Source organism: Pseudophryne corroboree, chromosome 6, assembly GCF_028390025.1.
Source record: "Pseudophryne corroboree isolate aPseCor3 chromosome 6, aPseCor3.hap2, whole genome shotgun sequence".
Classification (NCBI taxonomy): domain Eukaryota; kingdom Metazoa; phylum Chordata; class Amphibia; order Anura; family Myobatrachidae; genus Pseudophryne; species Pseudophryne corroboree.
Window position 1 is genome coordinate 612,589,056 of NC_086449.1, and position 20,353 is coordinate 612,609,408.

Genomic DNA, 20,353 nt, shown 5'->3' on the forward strand with positions numbered 1-20,353 from the left:
CGCAGACCCGCGCATCGCTATCGCTGCTGCTAGATTGGCTTTCCGTGCAGGCCAATCTAGCGGGTCGCTCACTTCACCCGCTGGGTGAAGTGAGCGGCCCCCCGTCTCCCCCCGCACGCTCAGCACACATCGCGCTGTGCTGAGCAGTGGGAGAGATGTGTGCTGAGCGGTTCGCTCAGCACACATCTCTCCCCACATCGGCCTGTCTATATGGACCTTTTGAGTGCTGCCTGTTATCTTTGTCCTTTCTGTATTTATCTACTGGATGGCACCGGGGCATGATGTTACATATGGAGTGAGTGCTGGTCCCCAAACATATATATATATATATATATATATATATATATATATAAAATGCACATATGATGGTGAGGTGCTCAATCAGATTGTGATTTCACTCAGGTGCTAAAAGGGAGGGGTAATTCTGTGGAAGAAAAAACAATTTGTGTTCCCTAATGCACACTGAGTGAAAAATAATAATACTACATAATAATCAGATAATACGGGGATCTTAGTTGCGTATATCTGCAGATATAGGGTTAAGCCCCCAGGCCGATCGACAAGGCTTCTCCGTCACTGGGGGTCCCTAATACTAGGTATGGGTCCGGGGTGCAGGACTCCATCACGTCGGCACAGGTCGGCTACCCCAGGTCAGCACACAGGTGAGAGTTAATAAGGGTTAATAAGAAGCACAGAAGTGCTATGTAAGTGGTGTGATTAAAATAATACAAAAATACATACAAAGTGATAGGGAAAATCACAAGTGTTAATAAAGTGTTAGGGTGTGCCGACCTAAGATCTCCGTATCATCTGATTATTATGTAGTATTATTATTTTTCACTCAGTGTGCATTAGGGAACATATATATATATATATACATACTGTATATATATATATATATATATATATATAAAAATATATATCCTGTACACCTTAACAATGTCTGGCACTCAGTCCAAAAATACACCTGACTCTGGTGCCCTTCCTTGGCAGATATAATAAACGAGCAGATGGACTGCACTCAGAGATGATCAAATGAGACTATTAGACAAGCAGCCTTATCATCAACGTTTCGGTGCATCATTGTAAAGAGGCAGCGCTCCGAAATATGTTAAAGGTAAGCCTGCTTGTCTAATGCTGTCCATCTGTTTGTTTATGTTTTATATATACATATATATACATATATATATATATATATATATATATATATATATATATATATATATATATATATATATATATGAGATGTGTGTGGGAAGCAGTCAAATTACCGGCAGTCGTGATCCCGGCGGCCAGGATACCGACCCCGGAATCCCAACTGCTGACAATGCGGCCAGCCAGATTCCTGGCTTACAGGGGCTATTCCCGCTCGTGGGTGTCCAAGACACACATGGAGAGGGAATAGAACCTGTGGCGAGCCCACAGTGTGGTGAGCGCAGCAAGCTTGCAAGGGGCTTTCTAGTGCTCGGCATACTGACAGCCGGCATCGCGGCCGTCGATAATTCATACTGATTCCGCGTGTGTATATGTATGTATATAGAAAATATATATCATACATGCGTGTGTGTGTGTGTTGATGGAAGCATATAAATACACATGTATATCACCATACAAGATCTTGTTTGCAGTAGTATTCAGCTGTTTTACTGCTGAAATGGTCATGTTTCTGTCAAGTGTATCTGGATTTGCCTATGTCTACAGGGCCATTAAATATATGATCATATCTATTCCTGTCCTATTCGGGGGCAAAAAACTCTATGAACATTGCATGTTTCCTGTACAGTATTTCGAACAGAGTGTTCCACATCTGAAATGCTAAATTAATTCTAAAGTTAATGAACTCTTATAACAGGACATTTCCATAGTAATTGTTTTTAGCTGAATGAATTCATGAAATATGGTAACCATAATGACGTAAAGGTTAATGACGCATAAAGTCGTTTATACATTGGTAAACGCAGATAATATATGATATCTCAGAACAGGAGGCCGTGACATGTACCATAAGAGCTAACAGCTTGTAAAATGAAGATATTTATTGATGTGACATGTACAGTACCTTCAGCTTACAGCAACTATATAACAACGGAGATCTTTTACATCAGTGTTGCTCAGTTTGGCAGACCACAAAAGCAGTTGGTTCCTTCTCGTGTGGGAGTCATATAGCGGCCTCACTAAACTGAAGTAATGTTTGGTCTGGATAATAGTGGCTGTGTCTCAGTGGTTTTATTATTACCAACTGAAGACAGTTCTTTTATAGCTTATTCCAACCAGCGTTTCATATATGAAATAAACAGAAATGTAGTCTATCCGCTGCAATACAAGTTTTTCCTTATTGCTTACTGGGCAACATGTTACACTCTATTGTAAATGTACATAAAAAGGTTCTATGTTTCTGCACAGAACGAACAGTATTAGTGTAGTAGCATACCCATTAAAGGGAAAGTTCACTAGTAATTCCCTACAAGACAAATAGCTAAAAATAAACTAAATATATAATACACATAAAAATATATACACCCTTACAGTGCCGTAACTAGACATTTTAGCGCTGTGTGCAAGAAACGGCATCGGCGCCCCCCCACTTAACGTTAACCGGTGGCAGTGTGCGCCGTAGGCGCGCACAAAAAATATAGGGGTGTGGCTTCACAGGAAAGGGGTGTGGCCACAACATAATACCAATTCATATAATGGTGCACAGTAGTCTCCATTATTCAAATTACGTTGCACAGTAGCGCCACTACACCAGGTAGAGTCCCTTTTACACCTTATGGTGGACAGATTCCCCTTTTTACACATTACAGCAGACAGCGCCCCCTTCTTACACATTACGGCAGACAGCATCCCCTTTTTATACATTACGGCAGACAGCGTCCCCTTTTTACACATTACGGCAGACTGCGTCCCCCTTTTTACACATTACGGCAGACAGCGTCCCCCTTTTTACACATTACGGCAGACAGCATCCCCTTTTTACACATTACGGCAGACAGAGTCCCTTTTTACACGTTATGGCAGACAGAGCCCCCTTTTTACACATTACAGCAGACAGAGTCCCCTTTCTACATATTACGGCAGACAGCGTACCCCTTTTACACATAACGACAGGCCAGGGGCATAAGTACATGCCAGATGACCGGACATATATACACAGATACACACAACTACATATATACACAGTCACATATATATATATATATATATATATACATACACAGCCAAATATATACACACACACACACACACACACACACACACACACACACCCACATATACACACACACACACACCCAGCCACATATACACACACCCAGCCACACACACAAATATATATATATATATATATATATATATATGTATGTATAAATACTTATCTGCCACATATATACTCTGTCTTTCCCCACCCCGGCACTTTGCCCTGTCAGTCTCATCTCTTCTCACCTCTCCTCATAGAACTGCCTCTGCGTGCGTGAGCCAGACAGTGGGTGCGGGAGCCAGGCATCGAGGGTCAGGAGGCGGGAGCCGGCAGCTGAAATGTGGGTGTCGGAGACTCGGAGCCGGACAGCTGGGGTCAGGAGGCGAGGCACGGCAGCCGATGTGTCGATTAGTCATGGGCAAAGTGATTCACTGAACTGAGTTGAGACACATGACTCAGTTCAGTGAAGTGTCTCGAGTCAGTGTCTCCGCACATGAGTCATGACTCATTTGTAGTGGTATTAATTGCAGAGACTGCACATGAATCAGTGAGTTGCCAGTGCTTGAGGATCAGTGCTGGACTCATGGAGTTATTCAGCTGCAGTGATTGTGCAGTGTATCTAGGGGATGCAGCTGCTTATGCACTGATTGTTAATAATATATTAACATAGATTCAGTGTTATGTTGATATATTATTAACCACTTATTGCATACTAGTTACAGAATATGCACATTACTTCTGGTTGAGGAGAGAAAGCTTAACAGGCATGCAACACATCATTCAGTCTGTAACTAAACCAAATAAAAACTTTTTCTTTTACTTTGCATACTTTGCTAATTGGATGATTTTAGGTGGGCTTTTTTTAGGTGGACTTGGATTTATTATATTATCCACTATCTAGCGTCCAGGGAGTTTGCCACCCACAATCACACTGAGCAGGATCAGTGAGCACTGAGCTGAGAGCCCTGTACCACAGGGGCTCCACCTCCTGCAGGCTTATGCTGCATGAATCAGATCCATCCACTGAGTCACTGGGGTAAATTTACTAAAATTCGTATTTTCCCGTTTCAGGTCAAAGTTCAATCACGAATGACATCGAAAGTGTAAAACTGCAACTTTTTGAATTTATTACGACTAATTTACTAAGCTGTCGTATTCGGGTTTTTCTTTTGTTCCGATGTCGATGTCATTCGTGTTTTTTTACGGCAGTGATTAGCAAAACACTGCCGACTTTTTAAAAATGAATCTCGGCCGGATCTGTGTGATCCGTGCTGGGGTTAATTTTTTTTTTTTTTTTAATTAAACAGTGTAAAATTAAAAAAAAAATTGCGTGGGGTCCCCCCTCCTAAGCATAACCAGCCTCGGGCTCTTTGAGCCGATCCTGGTTGCAGAAATATTGGGGAAAAAATGACAGGGGTTCCCCCATATTTAAGCAACCAGCATCGGGCTCTGCGCCTGGTCCTGGTTCCAAAAATACGGGGGCCAAAAAGAGTAGGGGTCCCCCGTATTTTTAAAACCAGCACCGGGCTCCACTAGCTGGACAGATAATGCCACATCCGGGGGTCACTTTTATATAGTGCCCTGCGGCCGTGGCATCAAAAATCCAACTAGTCACCCCTGGCCGGGGTACCCTGGGGGAGTGGGGACCCCTTCAATCAAGGGGTCCCCCCCCCCAGCCACCCAAGGGCCAGGGGTGAAGCCCGAGGCTGTCCCCCCCCATCCAATGGGCTGCGGATGGGGGGGCTGATAGCCTTTTGTGATAATGAAAAGATATTGTTTTTAGTAGCAGTACTACAAGGCCCAGCAAGCCTCCCCCGCATGCTGGTACTTGGAGAACCACAAGTACCAGCATGCGGCGGAAAAACGGGCCCGCTGGTACCTGTAGTACTACTACTAAAAAAAATACCCAAAAAAAGACAAGACACACACACCGTGAAAGTAAAGATTTATTACATACATGCACACAAACATACATACATACTTACCTTATGTTCACACGCAGGTCGGTCCTCTTCTCCAGTAGAATCCAAGGGGTACCTGTTGAATAAATTCTACTAACCAGATCCAGGGTCCTCGGGGCAACCATTTGTAATCCAGGTACTTGAATAAAATAACAAAACGGATACCCGAGCCACGAACTGAAAGGGGCCCCATGTTTTCACATGGGACTCCTTTCCCCGAATGCCAGAAACCCACTCTGACTTCTGTCTAAGTGGGTTTCTTCAGCCAATCAGGGAGCGCCACGTTGTAGCACTCTCCTGATCGGCTGTGTGCTCCTGTACTGAGTGACAGGCGGCACACGGCAGTGTTACAATGTAGCGCCTATGCGCTCCATTGTAACCAATGGTGGGAACTTTCTGCTCAGCGGTGACGTCACTTTAGGTCAACCGCAGGGCAGAAAGTTCCCACCATTGGTTACAATGGAGCGCATAGGCGCTACATTGTAACACTGCCGTGTGCCGCCTGTCACTCAGTACAGGAGCACACAGACGATCAGGAGAGTGCTACAACGTGGCGCTCCCTGATTGGCTGAAGAAACCCACTTAGACAGAAGTCAGAGTGGGTTTCTGGCATTCGGGGAAAGGAGTCCCATGTGAAAACATGGGGCCCCTTTCAGTTCGTGGCTCGGGTATCCGTTTTGTTATTTTATTCAAGTACCTGGATTACAAATGGTTGCCCCGAGGACCCTGGGACCCTGGATCTGGTGAGTAGAATTTATTCAACAGGTACCCCTTGGATTCTACTGGAGAAGAGGACCGACCTGCGTGTGAACATAAGGTAAGTATGTATGTATGTTTGTGTGCATGTATGTAATAAATCTTTACTTTCACGGTGTGTGTGTCTTGTCTTTTTTTGGGTATTTTTTTAGTAGTAGTACTACAGGTACGAGCGGGCCCGTTTTTCCGCCGCATGCTGGTACTTGTGGTTCTCCAAGTACCAGCATGCGGGGGAGGCTTGCTGGGCCTTGTAGTACTGCTACTAAAAACTATCTTTTCATTATCACAAAAGGCTATCAGCCCCCCCATCCGCAGCCCATTGGATGGGGGGGGACAGCCTCGGGCTTCACCCCTGGCCCTTGGGTGGCTGGGGGGGGGACCCCTTGATTGAAGGGGTCCCCACTCCCCCAGGGTACCCCGGCCAGGGGTGACTAGTTGGATTTTTGATGCCACGGCCGCAGGGCACTATATAAAAGTGACCCCCGGCTGTGGCATTATCTGTCCAGCTAGTGGAGCCCGGTGCTGGTTTTAAAAATACGGGAGACCCCTACTCTTTTTGTCCCCCGTATTTTTGGAACCAGGACCAGGCGCAGAGCCCGATGCTGGTTGCTTAAATATGGGGGAACCCCTGTCATTTTCCCCCCCATATTTCTGCAACCAGGATCGGCTCAAAGAGCCCGAGGCTGGTTATGCTTAGGAGGGGGGACCCCACGCAATTTTTTTGGTGAAAATAATCACTTTCCAACCCCTTCCCACTGATATACATGCACGGATCTCATGGATCCGTGCATGCCTATCCAATCACGGATACAAAAAGCAGGTCTGTTTTTTTGAAGCACTTTTTTACGAGTTGTAATTTTTCACGGCAGTGTTTTATTTTTTTTTGCTTTGCACTTCTTAGTAAATGACCGAGATTCATACTTAAACAGCCGCGTTTTGACCGATGGTGTATTCATTCGTGATTTTTTTCCTAGGACTTCCAAATATTACAAATGCCCTCATCACTGCCGTGATTTGAGTTTAGTAAATTACCGAGATGACACTTTGATGAAAAAACGGCATCTCGGTCAAAATCGGGACCTTAGTAAATTTACCCCACTGAGTCTACACAGTGTACAACTGTCTCAACTCACTGGCAGACTCAGGAGGAATCATGATTCATGAAATGGATCAGGCACAGCAGCACAGCACTCACTGACTGGTGAGTCGTGACTGCTCCCTCCCCCCTCCCACTGGGTGTCACCTGGTATAGCCACTGGCCAATCACAGCTAAAGACACTCAGCAGAACACACTGACTGAACGACACACTGAGTTTCCTCCCTCTGGCTGAGAGAGGCTGCTGCTGCAGCTGTCTCGACTCATTAAACAGTGAGTGACTCGTATCATTCACACTTCCTGATGATTCGAGTCACTGTGTTGAGACAGTGAGTCAGTAGCCATCTCTAGTGTCGATGCAGCAGCTGGGCAGCGGGGGTCTGGAAGCGGAAGCCGGGCAGCAGGGGTCTGGAAGCGGTAGCCGGCAGCCGATGTGTGGATGCAGCAGCCAGGCAGCGGGGGTCTGCTAGCGGGAGCCGGCAGCTGAAGTGTGGGTGCGTCAACCGGGCAGCGGAGGTCTGGAAGAGGGAGCCGGCAGCCTAAGTGTGGTGGCTGGTGCCGGGCAGTTGAGGTCAAGAGGCGGGAGCCGGCAGCCTAAGCAAGGGGGCTGGAGCCAGGCAGCGGGGGTCTGGCAGCACAGAAGCGGCTTGTAATGAGTCAGTCAGACTCATTACAATGCCGCAGACTTTGCGCCCTCAGGGCGACTGCGCTTTGTGCCAGGCACCGATGGCACACACGTAGTTACGGCCCTGCACCCTTAACATAAAGTCCTGGGTTATGTGGCAATAAGCCTCCCTTTTTGATGGATCTTTGGGGTTATAGCCACAATGTCACAATCCCTTTACTCTGCTTTGATGTAAAAACGGGTGTGGTATGACTTGCCGGCGCTTGGGATCCCAGCGCCCAGCATACCGGCACCGGGATTCTGACCATCGGAATGCCGGCAGCGGGGTGAACGCAAAAGAGCCCCTTGCTGGCTTGCTGCGCTCGCCACACTGCTCGCGCCACGCTAGTTGTTCTCCCTCCAGGGGTGTCGTGGATACCCCAAGAGGGAGAATACTTGTCGGAATACCGGCAGTCGGAAATTCTGGCGTCGGTATGCTGAGCACCGGGATCCCGACAGCCGGTATATCAAGTGCCACCTGTAAAAATGGGTAAGTCTCTCAGAATGATCCCAACCAAGTATATTAGCGTACCTCAACCATCAGGGAGGAACTCACAGCCAAAAAGCTATGAAGGAGGTAAGTCACACACTAAAGTGAGCAGAACTTCATCATCCAGCCTTGTCCGCAGTTCATTCCGGGAGTCCTAAACTGGGAAGCGGATTTTCTCATTCGACATGTCATTCAGGCAAGCGAATGGGCTCTACACCCGGAGGTCTTCTGCCACAAGTGGTGGTTGCCAGAGATAGATCTCATGGCGTCCCGGCAGAACATCAAAGTTCTTGCATACGGGTCAAGAGCACAGGATCCCAGAGCAGTCTCTGTGGATGCCCTGTCGGTGAGATAGGACTTTCATCTGGCCTATGTGTTTCCTCAAATCACCTTATTACCCAGGGTGGTGAGAAAGATAAAGCAAGGAAAGGGTGCTATGATACTAATAGCTTCGGCTTGGCCCAGAAGACATTGGTACACAGATCTGCAGAGAATGTCGATGGATGCTCCATTCCTGCTCCCTGAACAACCAGATCTACTGACCTGATCCTTGTTATCACAGACTCCTGGATCGACTGTCTTTGACGGCGTGGCTCTTGAGACCTCTATCCTGAAGTCAAGAGGATTCTAACAACAGGTAATTCAAACAATACTCAGAGCAAGGAAAATTTCCTCAGCTCGAATTTATCACCGAATATGGCAAACCTATATTCATTGGTGCAGTGAACGGAAAAGGGACCCTAGGTCTTTTAGAGTTTCCAGGGTCTTAGCATTCCTTCAGGCAGGAATGGATAAAGGGTTGCAGGTGGCTTCATTGAGAGTGCAAGTGTCAGCATTGACTGTATGGTAGAGATGAGCGGGTTCGGTTCCTCGGAATCCGAACCCGCCCGAACTTCAGCTTTTTTTACACGGATCCGAGCGACTCGGATCTTCCCGCCTTGCTCGGTTAACCCGAGCGCGCCCGAACGTCATCATGACGCTGTCGGATTCTCGCGAGGCTCGGATTCTATCGCGAGACTCGGATTCTATATAAGGAGCCGCGCGTCGCCGCCATTTTCACACGTGCATTGAGATTGATAGGGAGAGGACGTGGCTGGCGTCCTCTCCATTTAGATTAGAAGAGAGAGAGTGAGATTGAGACAGAGACACTTGATTTACTGGAGCTTAGGAGTACTAGAGAGTGCAGAGTTTACTAGTGACTGACCACTGACCAGTGACCACCAGTGCAGTTTTATTTAATATAATCCGTTCTCTGCCTGAAAAAAACGATACACAGTGACTCAGTCACATACCATATCTGTGTGCTCAGCCCAGTGTGCTGCATCATCTATGTATAATATCTGACTGTGCTCACACAGCTTAATTGTGGGGGAGACTGGGGAGCAGTTATAGGTTATAGCAGGAGCCAGGAGTACATATTATTAAAATTAAACAGTGCACACTTTTGCTGCAGGAGTGCCACTGCCAGTGTGACTGACCAGTGACCTGACCACACTGACCACCAGTATAGTATACTATATTGTGATTGCCTGAAAAAGTTAAACACTCGTCGTGTGACTTGTGTGGTGTTTTTTTTTTATTCTATAAAAAACTCATTCTGCTGACAGACAGTGTCCAGCAGGTCCGTCATTATATAATATATACCTGTCCGGCTGCAGTAGTGATATATATATATTTTTTATATCATTATTTATCATCCAGTCGCAGCAGACACAGTACGGTAGTTCACGGCTGTAGCTACCTCTGTGTCGGCACTCGGCAGTCCATCCATAATTGTATACCACCTACCCGTGGTTTTTTTTTTCTTTCTTCTTTATACATACTACATCTCATTATCATCCAGTCTATATTAGCAGCAGACACAGTACAGTACGGTAGTCCACGGCTGTAGCTACCTCTGTGTCGGCACTCGGCAGTCCGTCCATAATTGTATACCACCTACCCGTGGTTTTTTTTTCTTTCTTCTTTATACATACATACTACATCTCATTATCAACCAGTCTATATTAGCAGCAGACACAGTACAGTACGGTAGTCCACGGCTGTAGCTACCTCTGTGTCGGCACTCGGCAGTCCGTCCATAATTGTATACCACCTACCCGTGGTTTTTTTTTCTTTCTTCTTTATACATACATACTACATCTCATTATCAACCAGTCTATATTAGCAGCAGACACAGTACAGTACGGTAGTCCACGGCTGTAGCTACCTCTGTGTCGGCACTCGGCAGTCCATCCATAATTGTATACCACCTACCCGTGGTTTTTTTTTCTTTCTTCTTTATACATACTACATCTCATTATCATCCAGTCTATATTAGCAGCAGACACAGTACAGTACGGTAGTCCACGGCTGTAGCTACCTCTGTGTCGGCACTCGGCAGTCCATCCATAATTGTATACCACCTACCCGTGGTTTTTTTTTCTTTCTTCTTTATACATACTACATCTCATTATCATCCAGTCTATATTAGCAGCAGACACAGTACAGTACGGTAGTCCACGGCTGTAGCTACCTCTGTGTCGGCACTCGGCAGTCCGTCCATAATTGTATACCACCTACCCGTGGTTTTTTTTCTTTCTTCTTTATACATACATACTACATCTCATTATCATCCAGTCTATATTAGCAGCAGACACAGTACAGTACGGTAGTCCACGGCTGTAGCTACCTCTGTGTCGGCACTCGGCAGTCCGTCCATAATTGTATACCACCTACCCGTGGTTTTTTTTTCTTTCTTCTTTATACATACATACTACATCTCATTATCAACCAGTCTATATTAGCAGCAGACACAGTACAGTACGGTAGTCCACGGCTGTAGCTACCTCTGTGTCGGCACTCGGCAGTCCGTCCATAATTGTATACCACCTACCCGTGGTTTTTTCTTCTTTCTTTATACATACATACTACATCTCATTATCAACCAGTCTATATTAGCAGCAGACACAGTACAGTACGGTAGTCCACGGCTGTAGCTACCTCTGTGTCGGCACTCGGCAGTCCATCCATAATTGTATACTAGTATCCATCCATCTCTATTGTTTACCTGAGGTGCCTTTTAGTTGTGCCTATTAAAATATGGAGAACAAAAATGTTGAGGTTCCAAAATTAGGGAAAGATCAAGATCCACTTCCACCTCGTGCTGAAGCTGCTGCCACTAGTCATGGCCGAGACGATGAAATGCCAGCAACGTCGTCTGCCAAGGCCGATGCCCAATGTCATAGTACAGAGCATGTCAAATCCAAAACACCAAATATCAGTAAAAAAAGGACTCCAAAACCTAAAATAAAATTGTCGGAGGAGAAGCGTAAACTTGCCAATATGCCATTTACCACACGGAGTGGCAAGGAACGGCTGAGGCCCTGGCCTATGTTCATGGCTAGTGGTTCAGCTTCACATGAGGATGGAAGCACTCAGCCTCTCGCTAGAAAAATGAAAAGACTCAAGCTGGAAAAAGCACAGCAAAGAACTGTGCGTTCTTCGAAATCCCAAATCCACAAGGAGAGTCCAATTGTGTCGGTTGCGATGCCTGACCTTCCCAACACTGGACGTGAAGAGCATGCGCCTTCCACCATATGCACGCCCCCTGCAAGTGCTGGAAGGAGCACCCGCAGTCCAGTTCCTGATAGTCAGATTGAAGATGTCAGTGTTGAAGTACACCAGGATGAGGAGGATATGGGTGTTGCTGGCGCTGGGGAGGAAATTGACCAGGAGGATTCTGATGGTGAGGTGGTTTGTTTAAGTCAGGCACCCGGGGAGACACCTGTTGTCCGTGGGAGGAATATGGCCGTTGACATGCCTGGTGAAAATACCAAAAAAATCAGCTCTTCGGTGTGGAAGTATTTCACCAGAAATGCGGACAACATTTGTCAAGCCGTGTGTTCCCTTTGTCAAGCTGTAATAAGTAGGGGTAAGGACGTTAACCACCTCGGAACATCCTCCCTTATACGTCACCTGCAGCGCATTCATAATAAGTCAGTGACAAGTTCAAAAACTTTGGCCGACAGCGGAAGCAGTCCACTGACCAGTAAATCCCTTCCTCTTGTAACCAAGCTCACGCAAACCACCCCACCAACTCCCTCAGTGTCAATTTCCTCCTTCCCCAGGAATGCCAATAGTCCTGCAGGCCATGTCACTGGCAATTCTGATGATTCCTCTCCTGCCTGGGATTCCTCCGATGCATCCTTGCGTGTAACGCCTACTGCTGCTGGCGCTGCTGTTGTTGCTGCTGGGAGTCGATGGTCATCCCAGAGGGGAAGTCGTAAGCCCACTTGTACTACTTCCAGTAAGCAATTGACTGTTCAACAGTCCTTTGCGAGGAAGATGAAATATCACAGCAGTCATCCTGCTGCAAAGCGGATAACTGAGGCCTTGACAACTATGTTGGTGTTAGACGTGCGTCCGGTATCCGCCGTTAGTTCACAGGGAACTAGACAATTTATTGAGGCAGTGTGCCCCCGTTACCAAATACCATCTAGGTTCCACTTCTCTAGGCAGGCGATACCGAGAATGTACACGGACGTCAGAAAAAGACTCACCAGTGTCCTAAAAAATGCAGTTGTACCCAATGTCCACTTAACCACGGACATGTGGACAAGTGGAGCAGGGCAGGGTCAGGACTATATGACTGTGACAGCCCACTGGGTAGATGTATGGACTCCCGCCGCAAGAACAGCAGCGGCGGCACCAGTAGCAGCATCTCGCAAACGCCAACTCTTTCCTAGGCAGGCTACGCTTTGTATCACCGGTTTCCAGAATACGCACACAGCTGAAAACCTCTTACGGCAACTGAGGAAGATCATCGCGGAATGGCTTACCCCAATTGGACTCTCCTGTGGATTTGTGGCATCGGACAACGCCAGCAATATTGTGTGTGCATTAAATATGGGCAAATTCCAGCACGTCCCATGTTTTGCACATACCTTGAATTTGGTGGTGCAGAATTTTTAAAAAAACGACAGGGGCGTGCAAGAGATGCTGTCGGTGGCCAGAAGAATTGCGGGACACTTTCGGCGTACAGGCACCACGTACAGAAGACTGGAGCACCACCAAAAACTACTGAACCTGCCCTGCCATCATCTGAAGCAAGAAGTGGTAACGAGGTGGAATTCAACCCTCTATATGCTTCAGAGGTTGGAGGAGCAGCAAAAGGCCATTCAAGCCTATACAATTGAGCACGATATAGGAGGTGGAATGCACCTGTCTCAAGCGCAGTGGAGAATGATTTCAACGTTGTGCAAGGTTCTGATGCCCTTTGAACTTGCCACACGTGAAGTCAGTTCAGACACTGCCAGCCTGAGTCAGGTCATTCCCCTCATCAGGCTTTTGCAGAAGAAGCTGGAGACATTGAAGGAGGAGCTAACACGGAGCGATTCCGCTAGGCATGTGGGACTTGTGGATGGAGCCCTTAATTCGCTTAACAAGGATTCACGGGTGGTCAATCTGTTGAAATCAGAGCACTACATTTTGGCCACCATGCTCGATCCTAGATTTAAAGCCTCCCTTGGATCTCTCTTTCCGGCAGACACAAGTCTGCTGGGGTTGAAAGACCTGCTGGTGAGAAAATTGTCAAGTCAAGCGGAACGCGACCTGTCAACATCTCCTCCTTCACATTCTCCCGCAACTGGGGGTGCGAGGAAAAGGCTCAGAATTCCGAGCCCACCCGCTGGCGGTGATGCAGGGCAGTCTGGAGCGACTGCTGATGCTGACATCTGGTCCGGACTGAAGGACCTGACAACGATTACGGACATGTCGTCTACTGTCACTGCATATGATTCTCTCACCATTGAAAGAATGGTGGAGGATTATATGAGTGACCGCATCCAAGTAGGCACGTCACACAGTCCGTACTTATACTGGCAGGAAAAAGAGGCAATTTGGAGGCCCTTGCACAAACTGGCTTTATTCTACCTAAGTTGCCCTCCCACAAGTGTGTACTCCGAAAGAGTGTTTAGTGCCGCCGCTCACCTTGTCAGCAATCGGCGTACGAGGTTACATCCAGAAAATGTGGAGAAGATGATGTTCATTAAAATGAATTATAATCAATTCCTCCGCGGAGACATTGACCAGCAGCAATTGCCTCCACAAAGTACACAGGGAGCTGAGATGGTGGATTCCAGTGGGGACGAATTGATAATCTGTGAGGAGGGGGATGTACACGGTGATATATCGGAGGATGATGATGAGGTGGACATCTTGCCTCTGTAGAGCCAGTTTGTGCAAGGAGAGATTAATTGCTTCTTTTTTGGGGGGGGTCCAAACCAACCCGTCATATCAGTCACAGTCGTGTGGCAGACCCTGTCACTGAAATGATGGGTTGGTTAAAGTGTGCATGTCCTGTTTTGTTTATACAACATAAGGGTGGGTGGGAGGGCCCAAGGACAATTCCATCTTGCACCTCTTTTTTCTTTTATTTTTCTTTGCGTCATGTGCTGTTTGGGGAGGGTTTTTTGGAAGGGCCATCCTGCGTGACACTGCAGTGACACTCCTAGATGGGCCCGGTGTTTGTGTCGGCCACTAGGGTCGCTAATCTTACTCACACAGTCAGCTACCTCATTGCGCCTCTTTTTTTCTTTGCGTCATGTGCTGTTTGGGGAGGGTTTTTTTGGAAGGGACATCCTGCGTGACACTGCAGTGCCACTCCTAGATGGGCCCGGTGTTTGTGTCGGCCACTAGGGTCGCTTATCTTACTCACACAGCGACCTCGGTGCAAATTTTAGGACTAAAAATAATATTGTGAGGTGTATTCAGAATAGACTGAAAATGAGTGGAAATTATGGTTTTTGAGGTTAATAATACTTTGGGATCAAAATGACCCCCAAATTCTATGATTTAAGCTGTTTTTTTAGGTTTTTTTGAAAAAAACACCCGAATCCAAAACACACCCGAATCCGACAAAAAAAATTCGGTGAGGTTTTGCCAAAACGCGTTCGAACCCAAAACACGGCCGCGGAACCGAACCCAAAACCAAAACACAAAACCCGAAAAATTTCAGGCGCTCATCTCTACGTATGGTTCTAAAAGAAAATTGCCAACTTACAGGATGTGCATACTTTTTTTCCAGGGAATGCTACGCATTCAACCTCTTTGTTCCTCCTACAGTGCCTTGAGACTTAATTTTAGTCCTAAAGGCCCTTCAAGTTGCCCCATTTGAACCACTTAATAAAGTGGATCTTAAATGGTTGACAGCTGAAGTTCTCTTTCTACTGTCCATGGCGTCAGCTAGAAGAGTGTCAGATTTAGGGGCACTGTTATGTCGTCCTCCATTTCTGATCTTTTATCCATATAGAGCGGTTCTCAGAACTAAATCTGGGTATCTTCCCAAGGTGTTGTCTAAATTTCACCTTAACAAAGAGATTGTAGTCCCGGTTTTCCAGGAACCGGGCCTTTCTGCGGGAGATGCATCGCTGAACGTGGTCCGTGCCTTAAGGATCTACGTGGATCGTACCAGTGCCATCAGAAAAACAGATTCTCTCTTCATTCTCTACTGATTTCACAAGAGAGGATGGCCTGCTGATAAGCAGACACTGGCGAGGTGGCTTCGGATGACTATTTCAGAAGCATATTCTCACGCTGATCTCTCTGTTCCGGCTAATGTCTCTACTCACTCTACTCGTAAGGTAGGTCCATCATGGGCAGCACAACGTGGTGCTTCAGCAGAACAGATATATAAGGCAGCCACATGGTCTTCCATTAACACATTCAATATACATTATGCCGTGGATACCTTTGCCTCTCAGGATGCTGAATTCGGGCAAAGGATTCTCCTGTCCAATCAGGAGCTTCCACACCAATAAATTGCTTTATGTTAGCCTGTGGATAACCTGTGGATCCTGCTGGAGAAATATACGTTATGGTAAGAACTTACCGTTGATAACGGTATTTCTCCTAAGTCCACAGGATCCACAGGGATCCCACTCTGACGCACCTGATTTGAGGATCCTTTTACTCACTAACTTCTTCCTTCATGTATGGAAGGGTTTGCATGTGTGTTCTTCTCGCCTGATTAGGGCTATCTATGATACTCCTGCCTTAAGCTTTGGGAAAACAACTGATTTGTCTGAACCAGGGGGCGGGGATATATGGATGGGCCCAGGGCCGGTTCTAAGAGTTGTGGCGCCCCGGGCAAAATATGGGGGCGTGGCTTCAATTGGGGGCGTGGTCACGACGCTGCAAGGAAATAAATAAATAAAAAGAATACTTACCATCCCCGTTCCTGATCCAGACCCCCTCCGCCGGCGGCACCGCTCTTCTCCCCTCTCTCTTCTCTTCGATCTATGGGAGAGACGTTATTACGTCTCTCCCATAGAACAGCATAGACACTAGAGGTCAATTATGACCCCTAGTGTCTGTGCCACTATGCTGTGCGGTGCGCGATGACGTCATCGCGCATCGCACAGCAAAGGTCCTCTACACGAAGGGAAACCAGACCGTAGCGTCTAGTTTCCCTTCATGGAGAGGACCTTTGCTGTGCGGTGCGCAATGACGTCATCGCGCACCGCACAACTAAGGTCCTTTCAATGAAGGGAAACTAGACGCTACGCGTCTGGTTCCCTTCAAAGCGGGGGGGGGGGGCACAGCAGGGCACTGCGGGGGGCACAGTGGCGGATCTTGCCCTGGTGCGGCGCCCTCCGGAAGGCGGCGCCCCCGGGCAAAAGTACTGCTTGCCCGTGGCAAGAACCGCCACTGGATGGGCCCATTGCATGCTGGGAGACCAAAAAGCTTTGACCTGATTGGTGCAAATCCGCTGTTGCTTTATCATATCCCAATGTTATCCTGTGGACATAGGAGAAATACCGTTATCAACAGTAAGTTCTTACCATAACATATATTTTTACATCAAAGCAGAGTAAAATGATTGTGGCGTTGTGACTGCACCACCAAAGATCCATCAAAAAGGGAGGCTTATTGCTACATAAGCCCCTAAATCTGACACTCTTCTAGCTTTAGAATGTAAGCTCTCACGAGCAGGGCCCTCTTCCCTCATGTGCTTACCCTTTTCTTACTTTAATAATCTTCAGCTGCACCAAATCCAGCAGTCTTCTGCCACCTGATACTTATTCCAGTGTCATCTGCTGATGTAGCTATGTTTATTTACCCTGTACTTGTCCTATATTGTAGTCAACTGTAAGTTGCTGTTTTCCTGGTTGATTATTTGTTTATGTACTCTGTAATTGGGCGCTGCAGAACCCTTGTGGCGCCATATAAATAAAGGATAATAATAATAATAGCTGACGCCATGGCCCGTACTCTATGTTAAGGGTGAATATATTTTTATGTGTATTCATGGTGATAGGGGTATGCGCAATTATACATTTATTTTATTTTTACTCTATTGTAAATTACCACACAAATTTTGCTAACATTGGAAAATGAAAAAAACAAAACAAAAAACAAAACAAAAACAACTTACCTGAGCACCAGTCCTGATTTCTCAGAACAAAATAGAACTGCAGCTCAATTCCCCGTTTATCTCTATCTTTGCCAAAGGATGGAATATTTGTGCAGTTATCCATCAGAAGATGGGGGGCCATGAGCAGACAGGCATGATACAGAGAGTTATAACCAATGTCCCCCCTTCCCCCAAGACCTGCGCTAATAACTCAGTATTATATATGCTCCCAAAATGGATTGGCTGAGCATTATATATTTAAAAGTGCCCAATTGTTTAATCTAGGTAATATCTCTTGCATTAGGCAATAATACTAATCCTTAAAACTGTTAAACTATGTGGAAAAAGCCATGTATTATAGACTTCATAAGTAGGCCCAAACTGGCTACAGCAAGTTAGAATATGACAATATATGTTTGACTGATTTAGTACAAGTTGCGTGTAAATGTGATATTTTTACATTAATCTCAATATTTTGTAAATTGAAAAGCAACTATCTAATATATTATGAATATTCAAATATGTGTTGCATATTTAAATCAAGTTTGGTTACATGTTATAAAAATATAGTAGGGGTCAATCTAATTGGGTGCAATTTGTAATTTTCTCTGCAAATGCGCATTTTGCAATCCAGTTAGAAACTCCTATTGAACCAGGCAGAGGAAACTCGCCTTTTCTGTTCGCACCTCACTGAGGGTGACAGATGGTAGGGAAAGGGACACCATGCAGAACCTCTTGGACTCCAATGGTTAATTAACCACTTGCCTGGCATGGTTGCATCATATGCTACCATACAAGCAAGTGTCTTATCTGACCTGGTCGCACAGGATGCGACCAGTCAGATAAAGAGTGTTAGCAGCGGCAGGGCAGGGAAACTTCCCTCCGCTGCTGCTCTCAGAGGGGCCGGAAGGTCCCTTTCCCTCCCTGCATCCTCCCCTCAGTGTTGCTGTGCTGCCGATCATTACTGATCAGTCAGCACGGCAGGACCCCCACCCAGCGGCTGCAGACAATAGAAGCCGCTGGGATAGTGTCAACCAACCCCCCCCAAGCCACCCCCAGAATCCCCCTTGTGTACCTGGCAGCTGTCTGGCGGGTAAAAAGTAACATTGCGATGGTCGCAATGTTACCGATGTTACCAATCTTCCCTACCGGAAATCATTTTGGATAAGGTTAAAATCATGTTCTTCACCTACTTCACTCATAAAAATAAAATAAAAAAATTCTGAGCGGTTTTTTTTTTTTTTTGGGGGGGGGGGGGAATCATCAGTTAAGTGTTTAAGCAATTGGAAGTCTCCATTTATTTTTATTTATTATTATATATTTTTAAATAACAGCTTTTCTTATTTCTTTACATTGATTCAAAGTTACCTCAAAGAACCCCTGAAGCATCTTAATTCCTACTTTTTTTTTTGCATTTTGTGGTTTTTTTTTAGTATGAAAGTAAATTAAAAAAAGTTTACTTTGTTTTATAATTTTTTACTTTTTTTTTTAAAATGCACAAATCAGCCATTTAGCAGCATTTAAAAATCTACAGTATTTTCTTTATGACCACTAACAGCCTTCTGTATTATTGTGCAAATGAAATAATTATTTTGTTTTGGTACCAGGAAGGTCCCCCCACTTTTTCATGCACTACTCTCATATCGCATATGGCTGACAATTCGCAAATCCCCTGCTGTGAGTACATTGTTAATTGGATTGGTGGATTCTCGAGCGCGCATTTGTGAGAATGTCTGCTAGTTTCATGAAATAACTCTCACCTAATTGGATTGATGTCATAGGCCATAATTATGTCATAGCAGCTGAATGGGAAGATATCGTATTTGCTTTGATTTGTAAGACATGTAGTAACTCCACCTCAGAAATTAGTTTTTAAAATCAAAATAAAGATAAATTGAACAAATTAAATGTAAAATTAAGCTTAATTTTGTGGGCGTTCTATTTACTGTGATAATATGCATTACTTAATACTACTTGTGAAAGGACAACAGCTGAGAGTCCATGACACGGATTTATTGCTCTTCCTTTTACAAAAGGAACTAGCCACATCCACTATGAACCAGACTCATCCAGATCACAGCACAGGTAAGCCCTGCAGACTAATGAATAAAAGAACCTGCATAGCATTTTTTCTGCGCCTGCATGTTATCCTAAAGTGACTCACTCTACAGCACAAACAAACAGTTGTTGCCCCTGTATTTGTAACTTTTGGCACAGTGTGAAAAAGTTTGACATGTTTACAATGTGTGCAACTGATGGTTTAAGTGAGGGGGGAGGAATAACACATCCATTATATTACAGACACCAGGAAGTCAGCCATCTCTATGTCATGGCACAGCAATGCATTATGGGGAGTCCAGCACAACACAGAACTTGCCATCTTCTGAAAATTGACTTTTCTCTGTTTAAGAAACCTGTTCGTAAATGTTACTAATGTTAAATGAAAACAACAATTTTTGCATTCAGATGTGTTCGTAAATAAAGAAAGCAAACTATTAAACATGGGTATATCTAACAGGATCCCGCGTGTCACCTAAAATGTAGTTTTTGTAGGTCAGTGATTGACAGTCTGCTGCCGTTTGGGGGCGGCCATGGCCGCCATTCCCCAACATATTGGGGATATTGACTTCAATTTGGGGGATTGATGAGGCCAGGATCTCTGTTGGAAGACTGAGATTCCCTTGCCACCTTGTTGGGTCTGTGGCAGCCTGCTGTGTGCGACCAATGGGTCACACAGCCGGCTGATTGTGTCTCAGGTGATCCGATGCTACATCCTAGGATACAGCATGGATCACT

General features: G+C 45.8%; 1 long non-coding RNA gene across 1 annotated transcript in view; it reads left to right on the forward strand.

The window, feature by feature from the left end:
* The window catches only part of LOC134933107 (uncharacterized), a 168,600-nt gene extending 148,543 nt beyond the window's left edge, over nt 1-20,057 (forward strand). The window contains exons 3-4 of the long non-coding RNA XR_010179605.1: nt 994-1,117; nt 19,859-20,057. This is a non-coding gene — a long non-coding RNA (uncharacterized LOC134933107). The remainder of the gene's footprint in view (nt 1-993; nt 1,118-19,858) is intronic.
* Nucleotides 20,058-20,353: the final 296 nt, after the last annotated feature.